This window comes from Amblyomma mixtum, chromosome 1 (assembly GCF_055824585.1).
Source record: "Amblyomma mixtum isolate Tamu chromosome 1, ASM5582458v1, whole genome shotgun sequence".
NCBI classification, from domain to species: domain Eukaryota; kingdom Metazoa; phylum Arthropoda; class Arachnida; order Ixodida; family Ixodidae; genus Amblyomma; species Amblyomma mixtum.
The window spans coordinates 235,487,426-235,514,111 of NC_143012.1; the positions used below are offsets into that span (position 1 = coordinate 235,487,426).

At 48.4% G+C, this 26,686-nt stretch overlaps 1 protein-coding gene and 1 non-coding gene across 8 annotated transcripts in view; both read left to right on the forward strand.

Annotated features, from left to right (window-relative positions):
* LOC149371179 (uncharacterized) overlaps positions 1–26,686 on the forward strand; it is a 113,081-nt gene that overhangs the window by 15,186 nt on the left and 71,209 nt on the right. The gene's annotated exons all lie outside the window — the stretch shown is intronic.
* LOC149371180 (U1 spliceosomal RNA) lies at positions 3,510–3,675 on the forward strand. Its single transcript, XR_016287779.1, has one exon. It is a non-coding gene; the product is annotated as a U1 spliceosomal RNA (small nuclear RNA).

Here is a 26,686-nt window from a genome sequence, read left to right on the forward strand (position 1 = left end):
TACTTCCCTTTACGGGGTGTTCCGGGCGCGTATTTCTAGGTATTGCTGCTATCTTGATCTCCTTCCGAATTTATGTCTTAAGTGGGTTTAACGTCCCAAAGCGACTCAGGCTATGAGGGACGCCGTAGTGAAGGGCTCCGGAAATTTGGACCACCTGGGGTTCTTTAACGTGCACCGACACCGCACGGCACACGGGCTCGGCATATTTCGCCTCCGAAATTCGACCACCGCGGCCGAGTCTGTTACCCCATTGCAAGGATGTGTGCGTGTTTTGCCGTGCTTCGTTTTCGTATGTAAACACAGCTGGTAGTGTTACTAAACAAACCTTTGCCAACAAACCCCGAATAAAAAAAAAACCTCTACGCTGTTTGCGTTACGTCGCTAGTGAGCGCCCCCCTTCGATGGAGGTGAAACGCAAGGGTGCCCGTGTGCTGTGCGATGTCAGCGCACGTTATAAGATCCCCAGGTGGTCGAAATTATTCCGGAGCCCTCCACTACGGCACACTACCTTACGGCGCGGTTCGGGGGTCCACCGAGATGTGAGAAAATTATTCGCCATTTCCTTGCCGAGTGATAGGTGGCGTGGGTGTTTCGAGGGAGGGGTTTTACTAAGAGCTGTGTGTTTCTGTGAAGGGGGACTGGCAGTAGTGTGCGGTCGGCTGCTGGTGTGCGAATTTGGAGTGTGTCAAGTATTTGACGTCCTGTGATATACTGAGGTAGGCGAGTGTATTGTGCTTGTCTGTGGGCCTCTATGAGTTCGTGTGTAGGTCAAATGTTTAGGGGAAACCCCCAAGGTGGAGTAGATTTGTAATCTTATTACAAATCTACTCCACCTCAGTAATTACTCATTGGCATCCACCCGAGCGCAGCCATACGGCTACAAAGGAAAGCTATACTGCTTTCTCAGAAACTTCGTAGTTAAAGTAGTAGAGCGACTGCTCCGGTGAAGCGGTGGTCCTGGGTTCGAACCCCGGACCAGGACGAATTTTTCTTTAACTACGAAGTTTCTGAGAAAGCTGTATAGCTTTCCTTTGTAGCCGTATGGCTGCGCTCGGGTGAATGCCAATGAGTAATTACTCCCTTATTAGTTCGTGTGTAGCGTCGTGCTCTAAAAAATGCCGCCACCGTCTGGAAGACGTTGAAGTAACGAGCGTTAGCTGTTCGGTAGCGCCATTTATCGTCCATGTGATGTATTGCCACGTGATTAGGCTACTTCTCTGTACTTTATGCAGGCGCCTAGCTCCTTGAGGTCGGATATGTTTACCAATTTGCGCCGAAAAAGTTTTTCGACTCTTTGGAAAGGCCATTTTTCCTTACCTCAAAGCGGTAGGTGCCCGGTCGCCATGAGGTATGAAATTGTGCGCTGCCGAGTGCTGACGACACGGCCGCCATGTTAAGCCTAACCATAATAAGTAAATATTAACCTAATTAGACGATATTGGTGTCTAACATGTCCTACTCATCGAGCCCATTACGAATATCCATTAGTTAGATCATAACGTTTTCGGTTAGTTAATTATAAGCAATTAAATATAAGCAGAACTGTAACTAAATATTAACTATATTGGTTAATGTTGGTGTCTAACCTGTTTTTTTCATGTAGAGGATTCCGAATATCTAATTCGTTGTATGATGCCTCATTAGTTACTGATTTAAAAGCGATTAAACATAGTCATGCGAATAGTTAATTATGGCTTCACAAAATCAGTGACGCCACCAATCACCAATTCGATATACTATATGACGTCACCAATCAATCACCAGTTCGGTTGCTATATCGATTTACTATGGGGGCCGCCATCTTGAATTCCTCGGACTGAAAATTTCACGCCGAAGGGAGGTGGTAGCAGACCCCAAGAAATCGAAAAACGTGATGAATAAGAGCTAATGCTCTTAAAAGTTCCGGAGCTCTTAAAAGTTCCGGAGTCCGTGGATACCTTTGAAAGAAACCATGCGTAACAGCGTTCTGTAGTCTGCCTTCCGCTACGGCGCCTCTTCTTTCATTCCTTCCTTCCTCCTTCCTTCACGGCGCGTTTGAAGTGTCCACCGAGAAGTGCGAGAGTACTGAATCTTTCCTCCGTGTGCTCTCGATCTGTTCAACTGGCTAGGCGCTCTCGGCCATGTTTGGTAGCCGCGCAACGATGGAGGCGAAACGCAAGAGGCGCCCGTAGTCGGTGCGATGTCAGTGCACGTTAAAGATCTCCAGCTGGTCGAAATTTTACTGTAAAATCATGATATGGTTCATCAGCATCGAAACCCAGCGACGTTGACCAAGTGGCACCTAAGTACTAAAACCTCATGGCGTCACCACGGACTCGCATGCCGTCAGCAGTAGACCATATGATAGTAATGGGTGATCATAGTCAATGAAGCAGACATTAGACGAAACAGTAGTAGTTAGTGATAGCGATAGCTACTAATTGTGATAGTGGTAGTTTTGGAATTATGAAGGACGTCACTAAATGATTGTCATTAATGACAGTTTCAATAATAAAGTCCTTTGTGGTAAAGGTTTTTTGGTCAACGCAGTTTAATGTACAGACCTTGAAGGTAAATCTTCAAGGTAAAGGCATTTAGGTCAGCGACCTTTTGTGGTAAAGGCGTTCGGGTCAAGGACCTTTAGGGTGAAGGCCTTCAGGGTAAATGCCTTTCGATTTTTTTATGCTTTACGGTTTATGGGGGTTTAAAGTCTCAAAGCGAATCAGGCTGTGAGGGACGCCGTAGTGAAGGGCTCCGGAATTTCGACCGCCTGAGGGTTCCTTAGCATGCACTGACATCGCACAGTACACGGGCCCCTAAAATTTCGCCTCCATCGAAATTTGACCGCCGCGACCGGGATCGAGCCCGAGCCTTTCGGGTCAGCAGCCGAGCGCCGTAACCACTGAGCCACCGCGGCGGCTAATATACCTTTCAGGCAAAGGCCTTTAGGTCAAAGGCCATTGTGGCAAAGGCCTTAGTGTAAAGACCTTCACGTCAGAGGAAATGTGTGAAAAAGGAAATGTGTGAAAAACAGCAAGATGTCTGTAATTTTACATACATGTCTTGCTCGAATTCTTTGCCTGTGTCTATCGAAACGCTGAAACAGCTGATGAGCTGCGCTCAGATTTCGTGTTAGGAAGTAACTTAATCGTCGGCAATTGTTTTTCTAGGCGCTTTTTGACTTTCCTGTCTTCTTCCTTTAGACTCTTTCTTCTTCGCGTAGCCTTTTTTTTTTTTTTGTTCCTCAAGCGGAGTGTCGGTGAAGTAGACAGGCAGAAGTCCGCTGCGGTTGAAGGCGATAGCGACTGCTGTTTGGGTATGGTTTGACTGAAGCGGCTACTGAAAACTTGCTGAATATTTAAGCAGAGTTTAAAACTCGCTGTCAAGCAACTGGCCTACAAGTAACTTCCAATACATGCAGCGAGAGTTGATTCCTGTGGCCATTTTTCTTTACGCAGTTCGATGCCCGCAACTGGCGCATAAAGGCGGGCCGCAGTGGGAGGGATGCGTAGTGTAGCCTCTGCCGTAGCATACTTACCTGGTGTCGGGGCGACCTTGGTCAGGAGGGAGGTGCCTCCAGGGTGAGGTGCGGGCATTGCACTGCGCCCGTGTTGACCACTGCCACTGCTCTCAATTAAAGCAGGTGGGACATGCAATTTTTGGTAGTGAGGGGGACTGCGTTCGCGCTTCCCCCTCGTACCTTATTAACGCCAAAATCAGAACTATTGTGTACACACTGTGAGTTGGCACATTCTGAGGCGCTCCGAGCCCTGCGATACCGAAAGCCCTAGCTGTAAGGCCGTTGGGGATTCGTACTTTTCTTATCGTTTCGGAAAGGTCTTTAACGAGATATCACCGTGGTATTGTTACCAACGGATAGTGCAGACATTCCCGGAGCCTCGAGCGGAGTAGCAAGTGGTTAGCAACGGCGTCCCTAGCAACCGGATCTGCTTCTAAACCAGGTGGTCGCTGCGCCGAGCGGTCCGCTAGATCTAAGATCCATGATCACGTCATAGTATGCTAATGAGCATAGCAGTCACATAACAATGTTCACATTAAGTAACACTAATTGCTCAGAATTACCGCAGTTAATCATTTGACATGTATGTTGCTCTAGCAACGTATAACTACAAGTGCTAAACACATTACATGACCTTGAGCTTGACCTTGAAAAATAATTAGCAAAATGTAACAATAACAATGGGTGAACGGATTATGTAGCATACGGTATAATGCAATGTAAGCCACATGATTTAGCATGGCGTCGATCGGCGGGTTGAAAAGGCGCCTACCGAGGCTGCTCTCGCCACACACGGCGGCGACATGGACGGGAATGAAGACGCAGTCGCTTCGACGAGCTCCGGGGCTGGTAGTTGTCCTGAACGCACTGAACCTTACAGACACCAAGCCGCGTATAGTTTCCCTGTAGACCAGAGCTTTCGTTCTCTGTCCAGGTTCAGCAGTAAGCCACAGCTAATTTCTTCCGCACACTCACGTCCCGTGAACTTTTGATCGGGATAGTACCTGACGGGCAGAAACGTGGAGGCTAATGAAAAAGGTTGAACTTTAATGGAGGACAACGCAGCGAGGTATGCAAAGGAAAATGATAGGTGTAACGTTGGAAGCGAATGATGAGCTGAAGAATAAACTTTTGAACTGCTGTGCTAATTTTGATAAAACTTTCAGGGATGGTTTAGCTTCTTGTCATTAAAATATTCTAAATTTCATTATAATAGCACAAAGAGAAAAAAAGCTTATAGCTGCCGTATAGGTTTGTCAGCTTAGGAAAATTATCATTGTTTAAAAAACAATGATGATATAATAATTGTTTGGGATTAGATACCACCCAGGTGGTTTATAGCGGCAGGATAACCCGTCGCGTGTTTTATGCGTCAGTTACGTAAAAATTTCATCTCTTTCAAAAGAAGTTTATTTTTTCTGTTGTCATTATATGTCAGACATCTGATACATTTTTTTTTTTGTGCTCGAAAAAACAATTAGGTATATAAAATGTAGGTTTTCGCGAAGTAGTTTGGAAGTGATAGTTTTCAAAAGTTCAAACTGAGAAAAATAGGCTCCAGGATTTCAGTGCATGTTATTTAATTTTATGGCCAAAAATAATTAAAGCGCCCTGCTGCATACGTTGGGCCCTCCTTTTCCAACACGACTGTCCAGCGCGCTTGTTGGCGCTCGTTAAATGCCTTCCTTGGCTGCTTGGTTCGAAAGATAACCAAATAACCAGCGTCGAACAAAGCCATAACGATGTTTGCCTTAGCGAAACTTCTCAGCCTTTGCATCGCACTTTTCCTGTTATGATTCTGAGCCCCGCCGGGATTTTGTTGCTGATAGGGTGTATCGTTTCCAGCGTCGATTTTAAATTCTGATTTCTAATTATTTCGATGCCTGTGAGCAGAATTGATTAAAGGCTTATAGCTCGAACATTAGAAAATGCTGCTTCCCACAAATACATTTTAGTGTTGCAGAATATATCATTTCATAAAGCCCGTTGTTCATGTGTGCGCTTACTGGAGGCGGTTTCTGTTTTGTGATTTTTAACGTCCCAAAGCGACTCATGATATGTGGGACGCCGTAGAGGATGGTTTATGGTTTGGTTTATGGGGGTTTAACGTCCCAAAGCGAGCAATGGTCGGCGCAGCGGCGGACGTGACTGCCAGGCGCGCAGCTATGGCGTCGATGAAGAAGAAGATCGAGGCACCTGCCACGCGCCATTTTGCACATGCGGCGCGCCTCCCGTTAGAGGTCGAATTCAAGAGCCAGACGACCTTCAGGCTCAGCATGGGTGGAGTAGAGCTTATCGCTCTAAAAAACCCCAGGTGGCTCGAAATTATTCTGCAACTCTCCACTACGGCACCTCTACGGCAGCGCTTCATTTAATATTTTAAAGGGAGACTGAGGGCAACTCCATGTATTTATTAATGGAATAGCATTAGTCGGCTCATCGGCTCGAAAAATTACGGGATTGCCCTCTTCTTCCCCCTTCATTTTTCTTGTTTTTTAATTATTTTTGTTTTTGATTTTTGTTTTTTTTTATGATTGCGTATATGTTGCTTATCAACTGTTGTGTAATTAGCTTTTACATCTTATTTCATTTAGCAAACAACTTATGATTGACAGTTCGTGCGGACAACTCCGTCCACAAACTTCCGTCTGCGACTTCCGTCCCCACCATTCATGATCCAGAAAGGCTTACTCCTTAAAACCCGGCGTCGCCCAGAAAGTGGGGGCGTTACAAAATTCGCGATTGGTCCAATCTCGTTATAATCACACAGTTTATAACGAAAAAAAAAATGGATATAACGAGGGAACGACAGTTCCTCTTGTAAGCTTGGTCTACATGGCCTATAACGAAGTAATTGTTAGGCCCCTTCAGCTTCGTTATAATGAGGTTCAGCTATGCTTTCGCGTCACTCGCACGTAAGTTCCTTAAGTGCCCTGGGTAATTTTTGCTCTGAGTAAAAAAAAAAAAATGTTTCTTTGGATCTTTCTGTCCGTGTTGGCTTTGTCCGGCAGCAAAAGACGTATTTACTGCCGATAAAATATGGCTTTCAAAATCTAAAGCAAAGCCGAAAGTTGGGCAAGTTGGATAACGTTCATGATGTAAAAATAGCGCACAAGGAACACAAGGGACGGAAAGGAAACGACGCAGACAAGCGCTTCCCAGCACTCGATTCAAACTCGTGACGTGACACCGAAAAGGACTGGTTGCCATCGTTTTGAAGTGAATTACGGTGTAGTATAGCCTCTGAGATTCGCCCCCGAAGGTCGATGTCGACGCATGTATTTTACTTGCGAAATCGGCCGGTGGTGGTGACACCTGTATTTCGTTTCCTGCTCTTTTCTTGCCTATAAAAGTTCCGCTTTCGGTTGTAGAGGTCTCTTTGTAATTAGAAGACAGTACACTATCCCCGCAGACCACGGCTGCAGGCCGCGGTGGAAGCTGATCTTCTACGTGTCGCAGACCAACTTCTATTTATCTCGAGCGTCCCTTTAAAGGACGATAAGTTTGCCTGAAACAAAGAATCACTGCTAGCTGTTGCGCACTGCCAGAAAAAGCGCTTATTTAGTAGCGCGTACAAAGCACCCCAAATGGTCAAGAAGTAGCGCTTAATTACAGGGAAGCCCGCAACTCGTTCAGTTCTACGTACAACAGTACGCAAAGGAAAAAATAGGGGGGCACTTAAGCTCCGTTCTGAGGGTATGACGTGGCAGAGTTAATGGTTAGTTGCTACTTTATTTGTTAATTAGTTCCGCTTTCTAATTGCACACACTCATAAGCGTGAGTCAGCAAGCGTACTAGACCACGTGACACGCCACAAGACGCACAAATTCTCCCTTTAACCAAGTCGAATGAACGTGTCACGTTGCCCTATTATAGGTGTAGCGTGTCTGATTCGCAACCGAAGGTTCATGGGTTCGGCTCCCACTAATTACCTCAGTGTTCTTTTCAGCGTGGTTAACACTCTACATTTTTGTACACATAGCGCAAGACAGACAGAGGCGGCGACACAGAACACACAGGATGGCGCTAACTTGCAACTTCGAACCAACTAGCCCCAATCCAAGCTTCTGTTTTGTTTATCCACCGCGGTGGCTCAGTGGTTGTGGCCCTCGGCTGCTGACCCGAAAGACGCGGGTTCGATCCAGGCCGCAGCGGTTGAATTCCGATAGAGGCGAAATTCTGGAGGCCCGTGTAATGTGCGATGTCGGTGTACGTTAAAGAACCCCAGGTGGTCGAAATTTCCGGAACCCTTCACTACGGCGTCCCTCATAGCCTGAGTCGCTTTGGAACGTTAAACGCCCTAAAACATAAACGTAAACATAAACAAGCTTCTGTTTACATTCTTACACGCCATAATGACAATCAGTCACGCTACGGCCTCATATTCAAAATTTAACTCATCATCCATCGAGGTGGATCAGTGGTTATGGCGTTCGGCTGCTGACCCGAAAGACGCAGGTTCGGACCCGGCCGCGGCGATCGAATTTCTACGGGGACGAAATTCTAGAGGCCCCAGGTAGTCCATATTTCCGGAGCCCTTCACTACGGCGTCTCTCATAGCCTGAGTCGCTTTGGGGCGTTAAACTCTACAAACCAAACCAAACCAAAATTTAACTCGAGTTTTAATCATATTCATTCCACGTAGCTCGACGTGTGACCTCGTGACCACCTCCACCAATCCTCGTTTTTTGCGACAACGCGCACGGCTTTTCCCCCGGACGACCGCTCTAACACAGTCGCGTTAGAATAAACGGAGGCACAGAGTGCGCCAAGCTCTGCTGCACTGGCACAGGTAGGCACGGCAGCATTACGGCAGCAACGCTCTGCCCGCCACCGCCGACACAGCGAGAGCATTCTGAGGGGAACACGGCGGCGGCGGTGGTCGACGGCTCAGCAGCAGCTTGCGGAGGGCGACTGCCTGCGTCGGGACCCGCTCGCCTTGACCATGCCGCCGCCGCCGCCGATGATCGAGTCTCGGCGGCTGGCGAGAGATCGGCCCACCGCCGCTCTCTTTTTCTGGCTTGGCTGGCTGCCCCGATATTTTTTCTCCTGCCGCAGCAACGGCCGCGGCAGTAGCGACGCTGACGTGCGTATCTACGCACGCGCGATGGAACAAACAGCTCGCGCGAGCTGTGTCTCGCCGGCGGACATAACGCGCGCTTTTGAAAAGGCCAGACGCTCAGCCGCCTCCACGGGTCTTTCTTGTAACCCTTCAATCGCGGATACACCCCCCCCCCCCCCCCCCCCTTCCACACTACCGCTCGTTCTCTGTTGTCATACGAGCCGTCGCGCGCATCCTGGCATTGAAAACTGCGTGAAGAGCGCACTAGCCGGCCGTAATGGACGGAAGGAAACGAGCAGGCCACTACTCTCTGAAATGGTCTTGGCGAGAGTCCCAGAACTCCTCGAAAAAATAAAGAAAAAGTGAACAATGTGCGCGTGTTTGCGTCGTGCACCGAGTGGAGTGAAGATGACTGTAGGGTGGCTGCGGCAAATGTGGCAGCCAGGGCAAACATTTAATCATGGCGCTTGCCTTTACAAGGACTGTACGTAAGCTCATCCGGGTGGTCGCTTATATATATAGTAACAAAGGCACAACCGCGAAAACAAAAGTACGAACAGAGTGATGGTGGTTTCTCGCCTTATCAGAACAACGAGCCGGTACTTTCGATGATGTTTACGTGGGGCTCGCAGTAGCACAGTGCTGTATTCCATTTCTTACGCGATAGCGTTAAAGGCCCCGTTGCCCAGAAAATCCGGCGTCGGCGTTGTCGGCGTTGTGAGCGAAAATTCACGAGCATGGCTCTGGCAGGCGGTACCGAGAGAACAACCTAGTAGGCAGGTGGGCCAACTAGGTCACGTGATCTTGCTGCGTCATCACTACCTGCTCACCGGATAGTGAGAAAACTGCCCACTGTGGTAGGCGGCAGTTAATGACTGGTCGCTTGGGAGGAGCAACCTGTTCTACACAAGGCCCACCACTGGGAGACACCTGCCATCGCAGGGCAGTGGCGCATCGCTTAACCGCTGCACCACTGAACCAGGAGGGGTGTGAGGACTCCCACGGATCTTCGACTGCAAAGTAGAGAAGGACCTTCTGCATATATGCGAATTAACCCATTACGCTCTCGCGTAATACCCTTAAGGCGGAGATTAAGTGTCCCCCCCCCCCCCCCCCCCCCCATTTTTTTTGTCCGGTTGTCATTCGAACACTCGCTGACTGCGCGCGACTTGTACACGCTTCAGCAGAGCGCTTCTGTAGTGTGGGTTGATTCTCTGCTTTGCATTCATATATCCCTGGGAGTCCTCATACCCCCCTGGCGCAGTGGTTCAGCGGTTAAGCGATACGCAAGAACAGTTGAAATTTACTAACAATAAAGTTTTTTCCATCCATCCATCCTAAGCGATACGCAACTGCCCTGCGATGGCAGGTGCTCCCAGCGGCGGGCCTTGTGCTATTCGAGTGGCTCTTCCCAACCGACTAATCATTAATTTAACTGTCACCTTGGCAGTTTGCTCACTATCCGGTGGCTAGGTTGTGATGAGGTCGCAAGGTCACGTGACCTAGGTGTCCCACCTGCCTCCTAGGTTGCTCTCTGGGCACCACCTGTGATAACCGTGGTCGTGATTTTTCGTTCACAACGCCGACGCCGGGTTTTCTGCGTATCGGGGCCTTTAACGCCATTGCTTTAATAACGTGAGCAACTACAACTGTCCTCGCATCCTACAGCGTACGAAATGTGGAAGCTTGGATTTTTTCAAAAACTAGGGCTATACCTGGGCTCTTTTACTGCGTAAGCTGTTCTAGTGTTAGGGTTTGAAAATGGTGGCGTGTGTCTGCACTCCAGGAGAGTGAACCACCCTACAGAAGCACCAGCCACACACCCAACTCTACCCTCCAAATGCATCAGCCGGCACCAATACACCTAACTCCACCCTGCACAAGACCTTTACCCACCAGAAGCCCACGCAACAGCTGAACGGAAATGCACGAGCCACCGCACCACCCAACCCCGCGAGGGGGCAACGCCACCCTCGACTAACCTCCCAACCCCTTCACCACCCTCCAGTAGCGCGACCCAGCTCTGCCCACCCTCACCCTCCAGAAGCGGTGGCCTAGCAGTAGAGCATGCGGCTCGCATGCGGACGATGCTGGGTTCGATCCCAAAATGCTGCCTGGTACCCGCCAGTTTTCGAATGGGGATAAGACATGGTGTGAGAGCATTTATTAGGGTAAACGCGTCAAAGTAACCATGAAGCGTAAATCCAGCTGCTTTCGCATAATTGGGGCATAATACGTGTGGTCGTCCTGTAATTTTTTGCTTTTTTATTTATCAGATGTCTGCTCTGTCACTTAAGCCTGCATGAATCAAGGCTTCAGGCGACTGCCGAGATCTCTGAACTCGAAGCTGACCGAAAAATTATGCGAACACACCGGAAGTTCGAATTATCGGTATTCCACTTGTGTCTCCACTTCGCCTGATTTTTTTTTTTGCATTCTCGGCGCACTTCGGGCTAATTGCGAAGTGGTGGTGCCTAGCATTTGAATGAGGCATCCAGGCTAAAGCTACGTTCTACAGCTATTTGATCACGCGGTTATGTTGGGGTATTTCGCGGCCCTCATTGTCATCTTTGCACTTCGTTTTACAATCTTTTAGTGATCTTTTTTATTCAGAAAGCAACTGGTGGATACGTCTTCGCGGTGCTAGCGTACGTGCAGTCCGCGCTGTATTCGTTAACTGTCCTCATGACCTTCTTGGTCGTACAGAAAGGTTCCACAGTGATAGCAGTCAGAAATGCCTGTCACCTTTCCTACCTCTCTCGCTCTCTGGAATGTGACAGAATTTTTTCAAGAAACAGGCTTATACGTCACGGTTTGTTGCTAAAACCACCTTTGTGTCTTCACTTTATTAAAGGCCCCCGGGATTGGGGTATTGCATAATTGCATAAGAGGTGGGTTGCATGTGTGTGCGTGTGTCTATATATATATATATATATATATATATATATATATATATATATATATATATATATATATATATATATATATATATATATATATATATATATATATATATATATATATATATATAGACCGCGGAGCTTCTCAAATATGGCGGCCCCAGAACAGATTTTATTCCCACCGCCTTCAGCATTCATCGCTTTTTTTTTTAATTCGCGTTTTTTCCTTCTCGGTGACCCCTAGAAGCCAACCGTCGGTCGTCTGCATGCTTCGGTTTCGCGTGCCATCTTAACTCCGCACCGCCCCGGCAAGCCGGTCTCCGTTTTCATTATCTTCTTTTCCATTTCTTTTCTTTTTTATGTTTCAAATTCATAAGCTCATTTCAACCGACGCGTCGTCTTCTTGCGTCGTTATGCTGTACTGGAGACGTGGTACGTGCTCTCTCGACGAGGTGGCCATACGGATCTTGCTTGTCGATAGGCAAAGGAGCACCCTTTCCTTTTACCCCCTCTGTCTCTTTCTCTTCCTCCTCTCGCACTGTGGCGCCTTCCGACTCAAGGGGGCTTCTACTCATCGCCGCGTTACATCTCGGGAGACTGCGGCGACCTGCGAGACCGCATAATACGTTGGGAGCCTGATAGGGCAGGCATATACGCGAGCCGCGCTGCCGATGTGTGACCGGTTTCTTTTTTTTTTCCTTTCGCTGTATCTCTCTCTCTCTGTCCTACCTTCTTGCCACCGCATCGGATCCCAGAGAGGAGTAGCGGCAGTGAGAGGGAGCAGGTCCGACGGGTCGCCGTTTCGGCACTGGAAAAAAACTCTCTCGAATATTCCCGCTATCCGCTGCAAGAAACGACGCCGCGGATAATTTCCCGTTTCTTCGACTCCGCCGCCGACGATGTGGAGAAAAAAATGGCAGCGGGGTACGGCCGTGCTCGGAATGAAAGCAGCGTTGGGTTTAGCCGTCACTGCATGCTCAGATCGCCATTCCCTCCTCCTCCTCCTCCTCCTCATCCTCCTCTTTCCCTGTATCCTCCTAACTACTACACCCCCCCCCCCCCCCCGGCCTTGACTGACCCCCTGCTGTTTTCCAATTCAAAAGCCATCATAAGCGCCACATTTGTGCGGTGAAATTACTTTGGTTAGTGTCGAAGGTGGTGGAAATAATTACTCCGGAGCCCTCCACTATACACTGACACGGAGCCCTCCACTATACACTGGCGCGGTTGAGGTGTCCGCCGGAAGTGAGACAGTTACTCCGCCCTTTCGCTTCCTCAGGGCGTGTGCACAGTGGTGGCAACAATAATTATTGCTTATTTTTCTATGGGCAGAATGTGAAAGTGAAGGATTCAACATTGTTTTTGTTTACCCTGTCGTGAACTGGTTGTGTATAGCCCCTCGCAGTGAAGCCTTGTCCAAACACGGAAGACGATCAGGGCTTAATTTAAGCAAGGGCGGCTATAACAGTTACATAAAGGGCGAAAACGAAAAGTAAGCATGCGGAAGAGGTGAAGGCGTATGGGAAAGGGGTAGATGGGGAAGGAGAGAAACCAGAACCGCGTCAGAGAATATCTAATGCGGAGCTATTGTGAGGCTCACGCAGCGCACAGATGTCGGCCATGCCTAGCGAAATCACGTACTGGCTATAGCAGCACGCAGAAGGCAGGAAATCGGAGGTGCATAGAGGTGGCTGAGACGAGGGCTTTATGCCGCTTTGTGTGCTTTCCACGAGCGCGCTTCGATGCCCCGCGTCTCATTCAAATGCGGCCGCGGAAACCGAACGGAGTTGAGCGGAATACGGCCGTTCGCAGTTATCAGCACCCGGTGATCTCATGCGGGACTAAGGGTGCCGGTACTGTTGTTTGTTTCAGAGACCGCGGTCTGTCGTTGAAGCGGTCGTGGTTAAAAGGATCTCAGGGAGGCTGGTCTAGTTGTGAGATCGCGGCTGCAGGTAAAGCGGTTTTGCAAGGACTGGCTGGAAGCCAGGCTTTCTTAGAAGCGCTTGAACCACGTCGTAAAGTCGTGAAAAAAAAAAGTACCGTGACAACTCCGAAGTCGTTTTGACTGTGAAATATGCGACGTGTTGCTGGTTGGGTGTTTTGCAGGGGGTAAATCACTGTCTGTCACTAACAGATCGGGACTATGGAGAATAGGTACCAAAAAATGCGAGTATTTTTCTTTACGCCGCCTAAATAACGGTTGAGCCGCTTCTTGGGAAAGCTCTGATGGCACATCGTCGATGAATGGCCGCCACTTCGTTGATGACTTGCATCGAATAAAATATTATTTTGTAGCGAGAGCAACATTATCCGCAGTCTCGCTGTTTCGCTGTAGGCCTTCGGCGCCACTTGTGCGCATGCGCGAGGAGCCGAGTGACGTCACAGCCGCGCAGCTGGTGCGCCGCGCCGCTCGCCTCCGACCGAGAGAGAGAGTGTCCCACATTCAGCCTCCGCGCACAGAATTCCTCCACGACAAAAAAGTAATCCACTGCTTAAACGTTTCTTGTTACCTAAACAAGAAGCTTGTCACGAGAAAAAAATTATGAGCTCTAGAATTTTTATACGTGGATTGTTTGATACAGTCTAGCATTAAAAAGCTGATTTCGTTTACAGTTGCGGTTGGCCAGCGGAGTAATACAGTACGCCGCGGACCGGGGCCCAGTGTTAACAACTGCTGTTTTTTTAAGTTGTATCCTACTATAGACGTAACCAGGGATATACCGTACCTCTCGCAACGTATAGCCTGGCATAGCTGAGCTAAGGCACAGCCAATTTTTTTTTTCGTTTTTATTTTTGTTGTCCCGTTCGTAGTGCTCCTCCTTTTTGTTGTGGTTTTCTTGTGGTTTTCTTTTCATTTTTGTATTTATCAGTTTTACTGACCATTGTATAGTCTTTTTTTTTCTTGGAGGGGGGGTGGTCTCTGTGGTAGGATATAGTGCGTACTAAACAGTGCGCAACGCAAGAATAATTTATATTCTAGTGGTTACTGCGATATCTTAATTAAGTAAGTAAAATATCTAGGCAGCTGCTTTTTTTTTGTTCTTGTGGTGCGGTCATGTCTCTAGGACACCGATTATACGGGGGGTTTCATTTTATGCAATGCAATAAATTCTGTGTAATTTAATGTATAATTCAGTTAAAAGAGACTGTTCTTGATATCTGCAGATATGCTCGAACAAGATAAGTCCAGCCTCAAAAATGGTGGTTCGTAGTCATTAGGGCATTTTAAAGATCTTTAAAATTCAGCAGAGACAGTTAAGACTACGAGTGGGAATTGCGAAAACATTACTGTCCTGAGCCACCTAACCATCACGCACCTACACACACACACCAGCCACACGCACGCGTGCGCGTATGACACCATCCGGAGTGCTGTACGACGAACGGTTGCATCAAAGTTTTGATACAAGAATTTTTTTTGTTGCGAAAGCAACACTACGCGAGTCTCCGAGCCATTTCGTGGAGCTGAAGAAAGGCCATACTGCGCATGCGCGAGGAGCGGTGACGTCACACGCGGTGACGTCACACGGCGCACAGCTGGCGCGCTGCCGCCGTCGCTGCGCGGGTGACTCCGAGGTGGCGCCGCCGCTCTCGCCAGTTGCGCATGCGCAGTAGCGGCGCATAGCCAGCGTGCCGGGGCCGCCGCCGCTGCCGCGCGCTCTCCATCGCCTCTCTCTCTCTCTCCTCGTTGCTTTCGCAATCCTCCAGGTTTAACCAGAGCTAACCACTGCAAATTATTTTTACTGCAACCGCGCCTTAAGCGAAGGGTTAGAGAGTCAGGAAAGGCGTACAGTTTAAGATGCTTACGTCATCGGTTCGAATCCCTCTCGCAAGCTAGCCTCCAACTTGCGAATGTATGCTATATGCAACGAGAAATCGTATTACACCACCGGGAACGCTGTGCAGCAGTTGGTTGCATTACACTAACTTTTAATAATTAACTTCTTAACTAGTATACTTAGGCGTCTAGTTGTAATTAGAGATTTGTAGTCGACCGTAAGTAATATCCATATCAGTTTTTAGAATTTCGAAAACGCGTTTACCCTCGCCGCTGCGGCTCGACAAAGTTTGGCTGCATCGTGCGGAAACACATGTGCTTTTGAAAGCATGCAGGAAAAGCAACCCCTTCAGTGCAGGTAACCAGTCGAAAAGCCCAATTTTGTCGAGCCGCAGCGCCAAGGGAAATCTTGTTTTTGAAAATCTAAAAACTAATATGGCTATTGCTAACGACCGGCTACAGATCTCTAATTGTAACCAGGCGCCTAACTCTAATAGTTAAAAAGTTCATTATTAGAAATTAGTTAACCAGCTTACTAGTTAAGATGGTTCACCGGTTCTCTGGTGTCCGCCAGGCCTGGCAATACCGTGCCACAAAAGCCATAATTTCACCCTAAAAAGCCTATTTTTAAAATATTTGAAAGTTTTCGCTGAAACACCCGTTATATACGAACGACATGTATTGGATTTTCTGAAGTGGCGGTGCTCGGCTTGGTGTGCTTCGTACGGCCGCTTGATGACGTCACCCTGTTTTTCTTGCCATTTTCTGTACCACCTGAGAGTACAGACACACGCCGCCGGCTTTTCTCGTAATATGACTAGTAATACCTTCGCATTAAAATTCATCGAATAATATCCGACACCGCATGTGGTAAGTAGGACTGTGCCTGCGAGTTCAACGCAGAAAAAAAACGTGCGACAGCGTTGGACGTTACTTGCCGTATTCGAGCAGACGTATGTAGCGGAGGTGCAGGGGGATAAAAAGTATCCTCAGGTGTGAGTGAACTGCGTGCTTTAGTACGCTCCCGCGCAAGAAGAAAGAATAAAATAAACGGAGCGTTATTGCTGCAGCACCACCCGTGTTATTGCGAGAGTGTGCCCCTGGAATCCAATTGCGTTCTCTTGCGACAGCAGCATGCAGCAATGTGGTCTGCCTACACGTTCCCACGGACTCTTTTTCTTTCTTTGATGCTTCTTCTTGGAAAGAAACATCAGCATTGCGCATACGTGTGTCACCTCCATTCCGACGCGGAGGTACCAATCAATCTTCTTATTAAGTCCAAACGCGCACACAAAGGAAAATAATGGAACGTTAAGTTTTCTTTTCCTCTGGAGTCTCCTCTTGACAGTCTCAGGAGGAAAAAAAGATGAACAAAACGAAGCAGTTGATTGCATTGAAAAAGTAATAGTGTTCTGGCTTTGTCTTCGCTTCTTTCTTTTCTTTGTACCCCCTCTCCCGCCCTCTTCGTTCCTTTCCCCTATTTATCGATAAATTCAAACGCACGCGCATACAAAAAGAATTCAACATGCCTGTTTTCTTTCCGACTCACGTCACCCCTTTGACTATCGCAGTTATTTCGAGGTTTTCGGTCTTCGCTCGTTTATTCTTTCTCCCTTCCCCTCCACCTCCATCCTCTTTCTCTCGCTAATCTTCCGCTGCTTTCCCTCCTCTGTAGGGCGGGGCCTCTTGCTGCGGTGCAGGCGGTTGGCTTCTCCGCCTAACGCCCGCGCTGTGGGAGGAAGCGCGCATTGACGGAGGCTCTTCGGAGGGGGTGTGGCATCGTGCAAACGATTTTTTCCCGAATTGCGCGGGAAGGCGCCCGAGGGCGGTGCTTGCGTCCAAGCGCCTGGGTGTGGGCCGGTGCGTCGCGGACTCGCTTTTGTAAGCGTAAAATACTTAGAAGGCGGAGTCAAGCAAGCACGTTTCAGCCAAGCTCTCGTAAAGACTCGCCCAAAAATGGTTCGCCGTCGATCTTCGATTCAAAAAGTGAAGAAAGCTATGCACCGCCACTGGTACAGCCGGAGGTCTAACATTACACCTATCGACTTCGAGACCAATGTGATGACGGTTGGGCAACGTGCCCCCACAGCAGCGCCTCTTTTGCATCATGAAAGCGATAGAACGTGTAGATGATGTGCAAAATTAGTACAAGGTGGCACACAGCGCTTTCATTCCTGTTACCTAGTTGAACAAAGCATTTTAACGCGCTGGAATATTTAGCTCGAACAGCATCCATAGACAGCCAATCAGTCTGCTTGATGAAAAGAAAATGGTTTTTCAGGAATGGAAATGACCCAGTAATTGTCACATCTCATTGGACAAGGTCTGAGACAATTACTGCGCCATTTCCTTTCCTCAAAAAGCAATTTTTTTCATCAGCCTGAATTGTTTTTACGGTGCGTAATGAACGCCTGCTCTTTTCTTTCCACCTAGGCACGCTGCTATCCAGCATCATGGTTACTGTTTTTTTCTTTTCCCCAAGTTTGGTTTAAGGGGGTATAGCGTCCCGAAGCGACTCAGGCTATGAGGGCCGCCGTAGTGAAGGGCTCCGGAAATTTCGACCACCTGGGGTTCTTTAACGTGCACTGACACCGCACAGTACAGTACACGGGCCTCTAGAATTTCGTCGTGAGATCTTTCTGAGCGTGTTGTAGCCACGACAGTGTTGATGGTTTATGGTTTAGGGGGTTTAGCGTCCCAAAGCGACTCAGGCTATGGCCGTAGTGAAGGGCTCCGGAAATTTCGACCACCTGAGCTTCTTCAACGTGAACTGACACGCACAGTATACGATTAAGTCTGGTAAGTTGTGTCCGCGTAACCACAAGTACGCTATGAAATGGAATTTTTCCAACGAGTGCGAAGAATCTGACTCGTGAGCTTCTGGTTTCCAAAGTCTGCAAAGGAATGTTACCTTAGCAAGGAGGCGGTTCTTGCTTGAAACGAGACACTCTGGGCCGTTACAAAGTGCATCCTGGTGAAGAAACTGCGGCTTTCAAACCAATAATTAAGCGACCAGGCTATGAGGACAGAGGCAACGGGACCCGGCTGCGGGTCAGCTTGGTTCGCCTTTCGGTGTGATTTTTGTTGCGAAAGCAACACTACACGAGTCGCCGAGACATTTCGCGGAACTGACGAAAGGCCATACTGCGCACGCGCGAGGAGCAGTGACGTCACACGGCGCACAGCTGGCGCGCCGCCGCCGTCGCTGCGCGGGTGACTCAGAGGTGCCGCCGCCGCGCTCGCCAGTTGCGCATGCGCAGTAGCGGCGCATAGCTAGCGTGTCGGGGCCGCCGCCGCTGCCGCGCGCTCTACATCGCCTCTTTTTCTCTCTCTCCTCGTTGCTTTCTCAATCCTCCAGGTTTAACCAGAGCTAAACAACTGCCAATTTTTTTGCAACTTTCGATATCCGCGTACGACGGTGAGGTGGGAGGTGCGCTTTCTCCCTTTTGAATCAGCTCGTTGAAAAGCGGAGCGGGGAAGCGAGATTAGTAACGGAGATGCACTGGGAAAAGAAGTGCGAGCAGGTATCTGAAAAAAAAATACAAAATGAAAGAGTGAAGGCCTCAAGCTGGAGGCTACAATAATGCGGAGCTCAAAGTATGGCTATACTATCTGCACCGAGGTGAGGGCTACTTCAGAAGACAGATTCCCCCCCCCCACTCCCACTAGTGAAGGGCCTCGTTTTTCATAGCTATTCGCCTGTTATAACGACGTCTGATTTGCCAGCAGCACTTCCGCTACCGCATATACAGCGCTATCACGATTACCAAAGTTACTGGCGCAGTCCACACTCTGAACACGAATACGCCTATACGGGAGTCAGAAGGGACTAAACTCTCCTCTAGCGCACTCTTTCATAAAAAGGAGTGCGCTAGAGTAGAGTTTACTCCCTCTTTACTCCTTTCTGTTTGGAGTGGCAGTTGCCTAACATTCTATCGTGATAGTTGGACCCCTGCTTTTACAAGGCTTGGATGGTTAAATCAGGTTTCGATAGCTGAGACGGACAGAACGCATACGTTATGAACACGCAAATGTTTTTTTTATGCGTAGCATTTTGCAATCACTCAGTTCAGCCCTTGAGCGCGGCCGGGCAGCCACCAAACCACGTGACGTGACGTCACGGGGTTTGGTGACGTCACGTCACGTGGTGACGTGACGCCACCGAACCACTTAAAAAGAAGAAAAAGAAAAAAGAAGAAAAAAGGAAAACAAAAAAAAAGGGACGGCTGAGCATGGTGGCGGTTGCCACCGCCCCGTTTCAAAGGGGCGCTCCTATCCATCCATCCATCCATACGTCACGGAGGAAAAGCTGCTGAGAAAATCGAGTGCCGCCAAGCAATACCTCGCGCAAAAAAACCGCGCAATATGCAACGCATTCTTGGCTTAACCAAGCTAAGCCTGGGCATTTTTTTTTTTTAGCTGCCGCGGTGGCTCAGTGGTTCTGGCCCTCGGCTGCTGGCCCGAAAGGCACGGGTTCGACCCCGGTCGCGGCGGTCGAATTTCGATGGAGGCGAAATTGTAGAGGCCCACGTACTGTGTGATGTCAGTGCTCGTTAAAGGACCCCAGGTGGTCGAAATTTCCGGAGCTCTTCACTACGGCGGCTCTCATAGCCTCATTCGCTTTGGGACATTAAACGCCCATGAGAAAAAAAGAAGAAAAAGGTTCGCGTTCCTTCTATAGTCGTCGGACAGGTAGCCATAGCAAGCGGGACGTGCGGAATTTCGGCCATTCTTTTGCGGGCTCTGTGTACACCGAGGTTTAGTCACAAGTCTTCGTGAAACCGAGATTGTTGTTAACTGTCGGTGTTAACGCGGTAACCGCGCTAGCCAACAACGCTCTCCCCTCGCACGGGGAGTGTTACAATCGCGCCCTCTTGGTCTCGCCGAGCACATGGGCGATCTATTGTAACGCTAGACGCCCGCGTGTGAACGTTCGAGCTCTGCTTCCACATCGGCGCTGGTGTTTCTTGTCCGCGGCGACGTGCGCCGGCCCCCGCCAGCATTTGCTGCCCTCTCTTCGCCATTCGTTCCTCCTCTCTCACTGCTTCCGAGCTCTGTACTTTTAGCCAACACGGAAACGTTAGGCGAAAAAAAGCAAAAAAAAACAAATAAAACGGTTGTGTAGTTTCGCGAGAAGCGTTGTATGAGCTCTAAGCTTAACTGTATGCTCCATGTGACCGATAGGGATGCAATGTTCCATGCATGCTGCTCCATCTTGCTACATGATAATTAATAAGTACAAGCCGTATGTATTGCTTCACTCGTTCGATGTCATGCCAAAGTGTGTTGAATGTAGCTAGGTACCAGCTGCTGAAACAGAGGGCTGCGTCCAAAATTATGCCGTGATCATCGTGACGACAAAGGCGAGCACCGTTAATGGGAACATGATTGATGTGTAGGGGATACTGCGCCGTCATATGCGACCGTGAGAAATTGAAGAGAAATGTTGAGGAATGGCTGGGAGTTATTGCATAAAGAGCCGCGGGTCCGTCGGGCTGTTGCCATTGAAGAAAGCTGCTGCGTATTGCGCAAGACTTGGTTATATAACTACTCGCCGTATAAGCCAGTGTTCTGGGTTGCTGCGAATTGGGTAATTATAGTGGATTCGTGGAGAGCACCTTTCGCGAGGATATATATGTATCGCCATGGTCTGTTCACGTTCGGTGAGCAGGACACCGGAAATGGAAAAAAAAATCGCCTGGAACGTTGTCATATTCAGACCGATGAAATATGGACACACGCTTCTATAGTTCGTGTAGCTGCCACCACGTATTTGGAGGCCCGTGCACTGTGCGATGTCAGTGCACATTATAGAACCCCAGGTGATCGAAATTATCCGGAATCCTCCACTGTGGCGTTCTCATTGTTTGAGTCACTTTGCAACGTTAAACCCCACAAACCAAACCATACTAAACTGGTCATTACTCAGGACAGCAGGAGAGCCCATCACGACAGGAACGTCTTTGAGTTCCTGACAGTTTAAGTCTGCACTGGAGCTCCGCTTATATTCAGGACCGCCGCACAGAATTCCTCCGCGACAAAAAAATACTTCTTTATTAAACCTGTTTCCATAAACAAGAAGCCAATCACAAGTAAAAATTATAGTCTCTAGAATTTTGATGCCTTTTGCTTGTTTAATATAGTCATACTTCAAAAGGATAACTTCGTTTACTGTTGTGATTGGTCAGCGGATAACACAGAATGCCGCGCACCATATGGCCCATGGGTACCAACTCCTATTTTGTCTTAGTTGTATCCTACTCTAGCCGAGTGAAGCGGGTTCTTCAAACTCGTTTCGGGGCGAGACGCGAGAACGTTGTGACGCTCGCTGGAGGTACCCTTCACCCTGCCCTCCTGACAGGTGTGTTATGCGTCACTGAAGTGACGTGTTGTCGTCCTGTCGTGTTGCGTGGTGCTAGGGGTCAGATGTGTTTGAGAAACTGGGGGCGTCTTTTTCGATTTTTTTTTTCCGCTAGAAAGTCTTATCTCCGCGTACGGTAACGCTAGGAGAGTTTCTGGGCGCCAGTCAAGCAGTCGTAGTTCGGCGTAATATTTATATTTAGCGTTCATTTAAGTGGAAGGTACATCACTCTCGTATCAACTCGTTGTGACGTTGTCATTAGCAATTTGTGGTCGATAAGATCTTACTTTACGTGATACGGACAGGTATGTAAGCGATGGGTGATTGTGCCTGGCGAAGAACAGCTTGCAGCCTGCATTATTACGTATCACCACGCCGACGTGTCGTAACCATCTCGCGTAGGTATAAGCTGAGCTCATTTACACATCGCTGTAGTAGTTGTCCTAAGCCTGCTTCACAGCGTGTCGCTTCTAGCGCGGCGGCCGTAGCCTTGCCAGAAAGTTATTTCGTCAACGGCAACTTGTCCGCGCGACAATTATTGTGTGGGCGTCAGGCTAAGCCATTGTGTCTGGATGTTTTAATGTAACGTAATTACATGTAACATGTAACGTAATTCATCTGAAAGCATGGCGCTAAATGGCAGTATCCTGTGCTATTGTCGCTTATGGAAACAATTACAGGGTCGTCTTCGTGACCTGCATGGCTATTCTCCCCGGAAAGCACATCGTAACCACACGCGACTTGGTGTTACGTCGTTCACAAACCTTCGGAGCCAGGAAATGAGCTGAGCGCGCTTACGGATTAGCTGTATAGTATAATTTTGTCGCGTTGTGGTTAAGTACGGCTTAGCGATAAGGTCCCCCCCCCCCCCCTCCCCCTAACTTCACGGCTTCCGGCTACGTCTTGGGTGAATATGTGCTGCAACGGACTTGGTAGAGCGTCACTGTGTAATCAGGTTATGTTAAAACACACTATTAACGGTGTAAGACTCGATGAGGAAAGCATTGAAGGAGCTTCTCACGGCAAGTAGTTCTCCAGACATGCGTTGGTGTGACGATCTCGAAACGCCTACTGCGGTTTCCAACACACGTTGCAGTCGTCATTATTTCAACACTGAAATGCAAGACAAGCTAAAGGAAAACAAAAACAAAAACAACTGGTAAGGCGGCGTAAAAACGCATAATAAAAGGGCTCTCAGCTCTGAACGTCGACAAAAACCTTGCCGAATAATTGAGGTACTGGAGAAAAGTGTTATTTCACTTTCTGGCGCGTCCGTCTCTGCTGATTGTTAACGTTCTTAGTGGAAATTCGTGGAGGTTCGTCAAGAATGGCGGTAGGTTGAAGAAATTCTGTCGAAGGTCGGATGAAACTCGTAGCAGTTTACGGGGAACGCAAGGCACAAACTACTATTGGAAGTGCCTAGCATAATTCCCCCGCCCCCATCTCCCTGTTGCTATTTCCTACGCCCTGATGACTTACGTATCACGCGCAAATATTTCCGACATATCTCAAAGTGCCACTTTAATGAACGGTTTCTCACTCAGCTTGCCACGTACACTGGTGGTGGTTTATTTATTTATTTATTTGGAACACTGCTGACCCCTGAGGGGGTTTGGGCAAGGTGAAAAATACAAAAATTGGCAAGACACAAGTTTCCGAGCCAAACAAGAAGAAACGTAATCCAGATGCTCTGCGAGCCAAGAACAAGGGTTACGCCTGAACGAGAGATTGCAATTGTAGAGCGGTAGATGCAGTATGCGCATTACTCAAGGTCGCGTTAATATGAAGCACTAGGCCATTCAAGTGGGACCAGTGGGTGGTACCATTGGTACACATATTGTGGACCACCTAATTGGCTTATTTATTTATTATTTATTTATTTATCAAATACTGCCAACTGCCTCTTGGCAGTCAAAGCAGGAGTGGATACATTGTTCTTGAACAATTGCTAAGGTGAGTTTAACAGCGGCAAAGAAAGAAAACATGCTATTGACAATCAGCCATGAAGGAATGTGCACAATAAAAAAACACACAAAAAAAGAAAGAAGGAATACACTTTGAAAGGCGGACGGCAAAGCAAGAAGCGTTGTAAAGAAATACTTGCAGCATCATAGATAAGATGACACGGCTGTAACAAAAGATTCAACTGAGGGCATGTCAGCTACTTCATAGGGTAAGGCGTTCCACTCAGCTGTGGTTCGAGGAAAGAATGATGAACGGTAGGCGTTAGTTTTAACCTGCGGCATTACAATTGTTTTGCTGTGCTTGCCTCTCGTTTTCCTGGATTCGTTGAAGTGCATGTAAGTATGAAAATTTATTTTGACATGGTAGTTGACAATACTGTACATCATTTGTAGGCGGTGTAGATTGTTCGGTGTAGTTTGTTGGTGTAGGATGTTCGGAGTGATATCAAACGATTCAGCGCGTTATGGAGCATAATTATAGTCGAATCAAAGCGTAGCGCATCATAAGCTTATCATGGGGATTCGCACTGACAACCTTTGTGTCCCCAAACTATGACTTCTTGAAACTTCAAACCTCCATTACGGTCAAACTAATTGACGTAGAACATTCGAAGTGGAGTGAAACGATTTCTCTTCTTGCGCTGTATATGTTGACCTCAAAAAGTATATATATCCGGATATAACGAAAAAATTGTGCCTGATGTAGCGACGATGGCTAATGACGCAATATTCGTTGGATATTGCTAACGCTCGATATTCATACGCCACCTCAGCATTCCGCTGTTTCTTTTTTCAATATCGTTTTGTTGGAGTGTATCATCATCTAGTTTGTACCAATCAACTACTCTATTGCTTGCATAAGAGCTTGGAGTTTTGTTTTGCGCGTCTATTTTACAGAAGTTTGACTTTCCGCAAAACCGCTTGAGGAAGGAATGAAGCGTTGTAATTAAAGTGCCGCAAGTCTGAATGCTGTGAGGCTCTCTACTCAAGGAAGGCCAATGGCTGCTGCGCCAATATGCGTTAATACGCTCGTAACTTTGTTGTTTACACGCATATGGTGGTTTCAAGGAAATCGCTACTGTTTCTCGAACTTAATCCGCTGTGTCTAATGGCATAGACCGGAAAAAAACAAGCTTAAAATTTCAGAACCCTTCATTTAGGTAGAGGACGTGGAGTTATCACGTTGCATGTCTTGGTTTTAAGGCGGAAGCCTTTAATGCCTCATCGTTGTAAGCAGGAGTTGTCGACAGAAATGTCACGCTTTTCAATCGGTCGAAATGGTCTTGACGTCACAGTGCGCGAATTTCAAACGGGGCCAATTGTACTTCGGCTAGTAACCATGCAACCAATTAAAGGGATTGCTCAGTGATGCTCCATGTAAGTGGGACTAGTTTAGTTCATTAACCAATTAGCGTAATTAACCTTTCTAGTCAGACCAGATAAATAAATAAAACCGAATACGAAATTGGTCGATTTGGGGAATCAAACCAAGGTCTCCGGAGTGCGGGACGCGCTCGCTAACCACTCCGCCAGCTCGATGGTTTGGTATGAACAAAGGCACGTCTAGAGAATGCGGTGTCTTCGTTCACTCCCATCTTCCTCCCTTCCCTTATGGCGAGGTCCCCTTCCCCACTTCGCCTATCCCACTCCCAACATATCCTCTGGAGGCGACTCCGGACCCGAACTCTTCCTACCCCTCAGCTTCTATCCTAATTCCGCCATGTTTCCCCAGAGTGCACTCTCTGCGGAGAATCGCACGCCACCCTGGACCACATCCTCTTCGGGTGCCCTGCCGATCCTCCCCCGCAGGGACAGCCCGCCTTTCGTACATGGGAGGAATGGGAGGCCCTCCTTGCGTCGCAGGACCCGGACACGCAACTTCGCTGTGTGAACCGGGGTGCCAGTACCATGGCCCTACGTGGCCTGGACACATGCGCGTAATGTGAGGGCTGTGCGGTGGCCCTGAGACCTTGTACGGTCCAAACTCACTTGCGTAATAAAGTTTTCCATCCGTTCATTCAGATGTCCACCGAGATATGCGAGACAGATACATTTCCTTTCCTCAAAAACCAATTTACCGATGAGCCGTAGAGCCGAACTGGCGATGGCGTTCTGCGGACTCCCTGGCAGCGTATGCGACTCATTCGCCCAATTAGTAACCGCCACTCGGGTTTGAGGAAAAGCAATACTCTCCGTTTAGTACAAGCCTTTGTGATCAGCCGTATAGCTTACGTATGCCCTTACCTACATCTCAAGTCAGCTGAAAAAGAGAAAGTGGAGGCCATAATCAGAAAATGCGCCAAACAGGCAGTTGGGCTACCCATGCACACAGCGACTGAGAAAGTGTTAGGTCTCGGTCTTCATAACACCCGAAGTGAGATTATTGAAGCGGTAACCGTCTCGCAGTACGAACGACTATCGGCCACACCAACTGGCAGACACATTCTGTCCACACTCGGCATAACATACGAACGACAAGGCGGACCAACAACTGACCTTCCCAAACATATACGCGAGCTTCTGGTCATTCCTCCACTACCTCGGAACATGCACCCAGATTTCCATGCTGAACGTCGTGCAGAGAGATCCAAATCATTAAGCAAAGGCTCTCTTGTGGTATATGTAGATGCAGCAGATTCTTCGGCTGACAAGATGGTGGCTGTGGTCACCACGGAATGTGGTACACTCATAACTGGGGCCCTATACGCACTCAGCACACACATGTTGGAGAAGAAACAGCCATTGCGCTAGCCATTGCGGGATCCTCGGCAGACACCATTGTCAGCGACTCAAATTGGCGATACGTAACTACACGTTTGGAAGAATCTCCCCACAAGCAGCACGGATTCTGCTAAATTATCAGCCCACGCGTCGCATTCGCCTAATCTGGACGCCTGCTCATGCCTCCCTTGCTGGTAAGGAGGTGGCTCATAACCTAGCTCGAGAACTGTCCCGCCGAGCTGGGTCGTGCAGCCCACCCGCCCTATACTCCGGCAAGGACAGGTTGTTTTCTTACAGAAAAATCCTGCAGCACTACAGGCTTGCAAGACTCAGATTCCCCCCAGCAGATAAAACGCTCTCCAAGCAACAGGCCAAAGCCTGGCGTAAACTTGAAACTAACA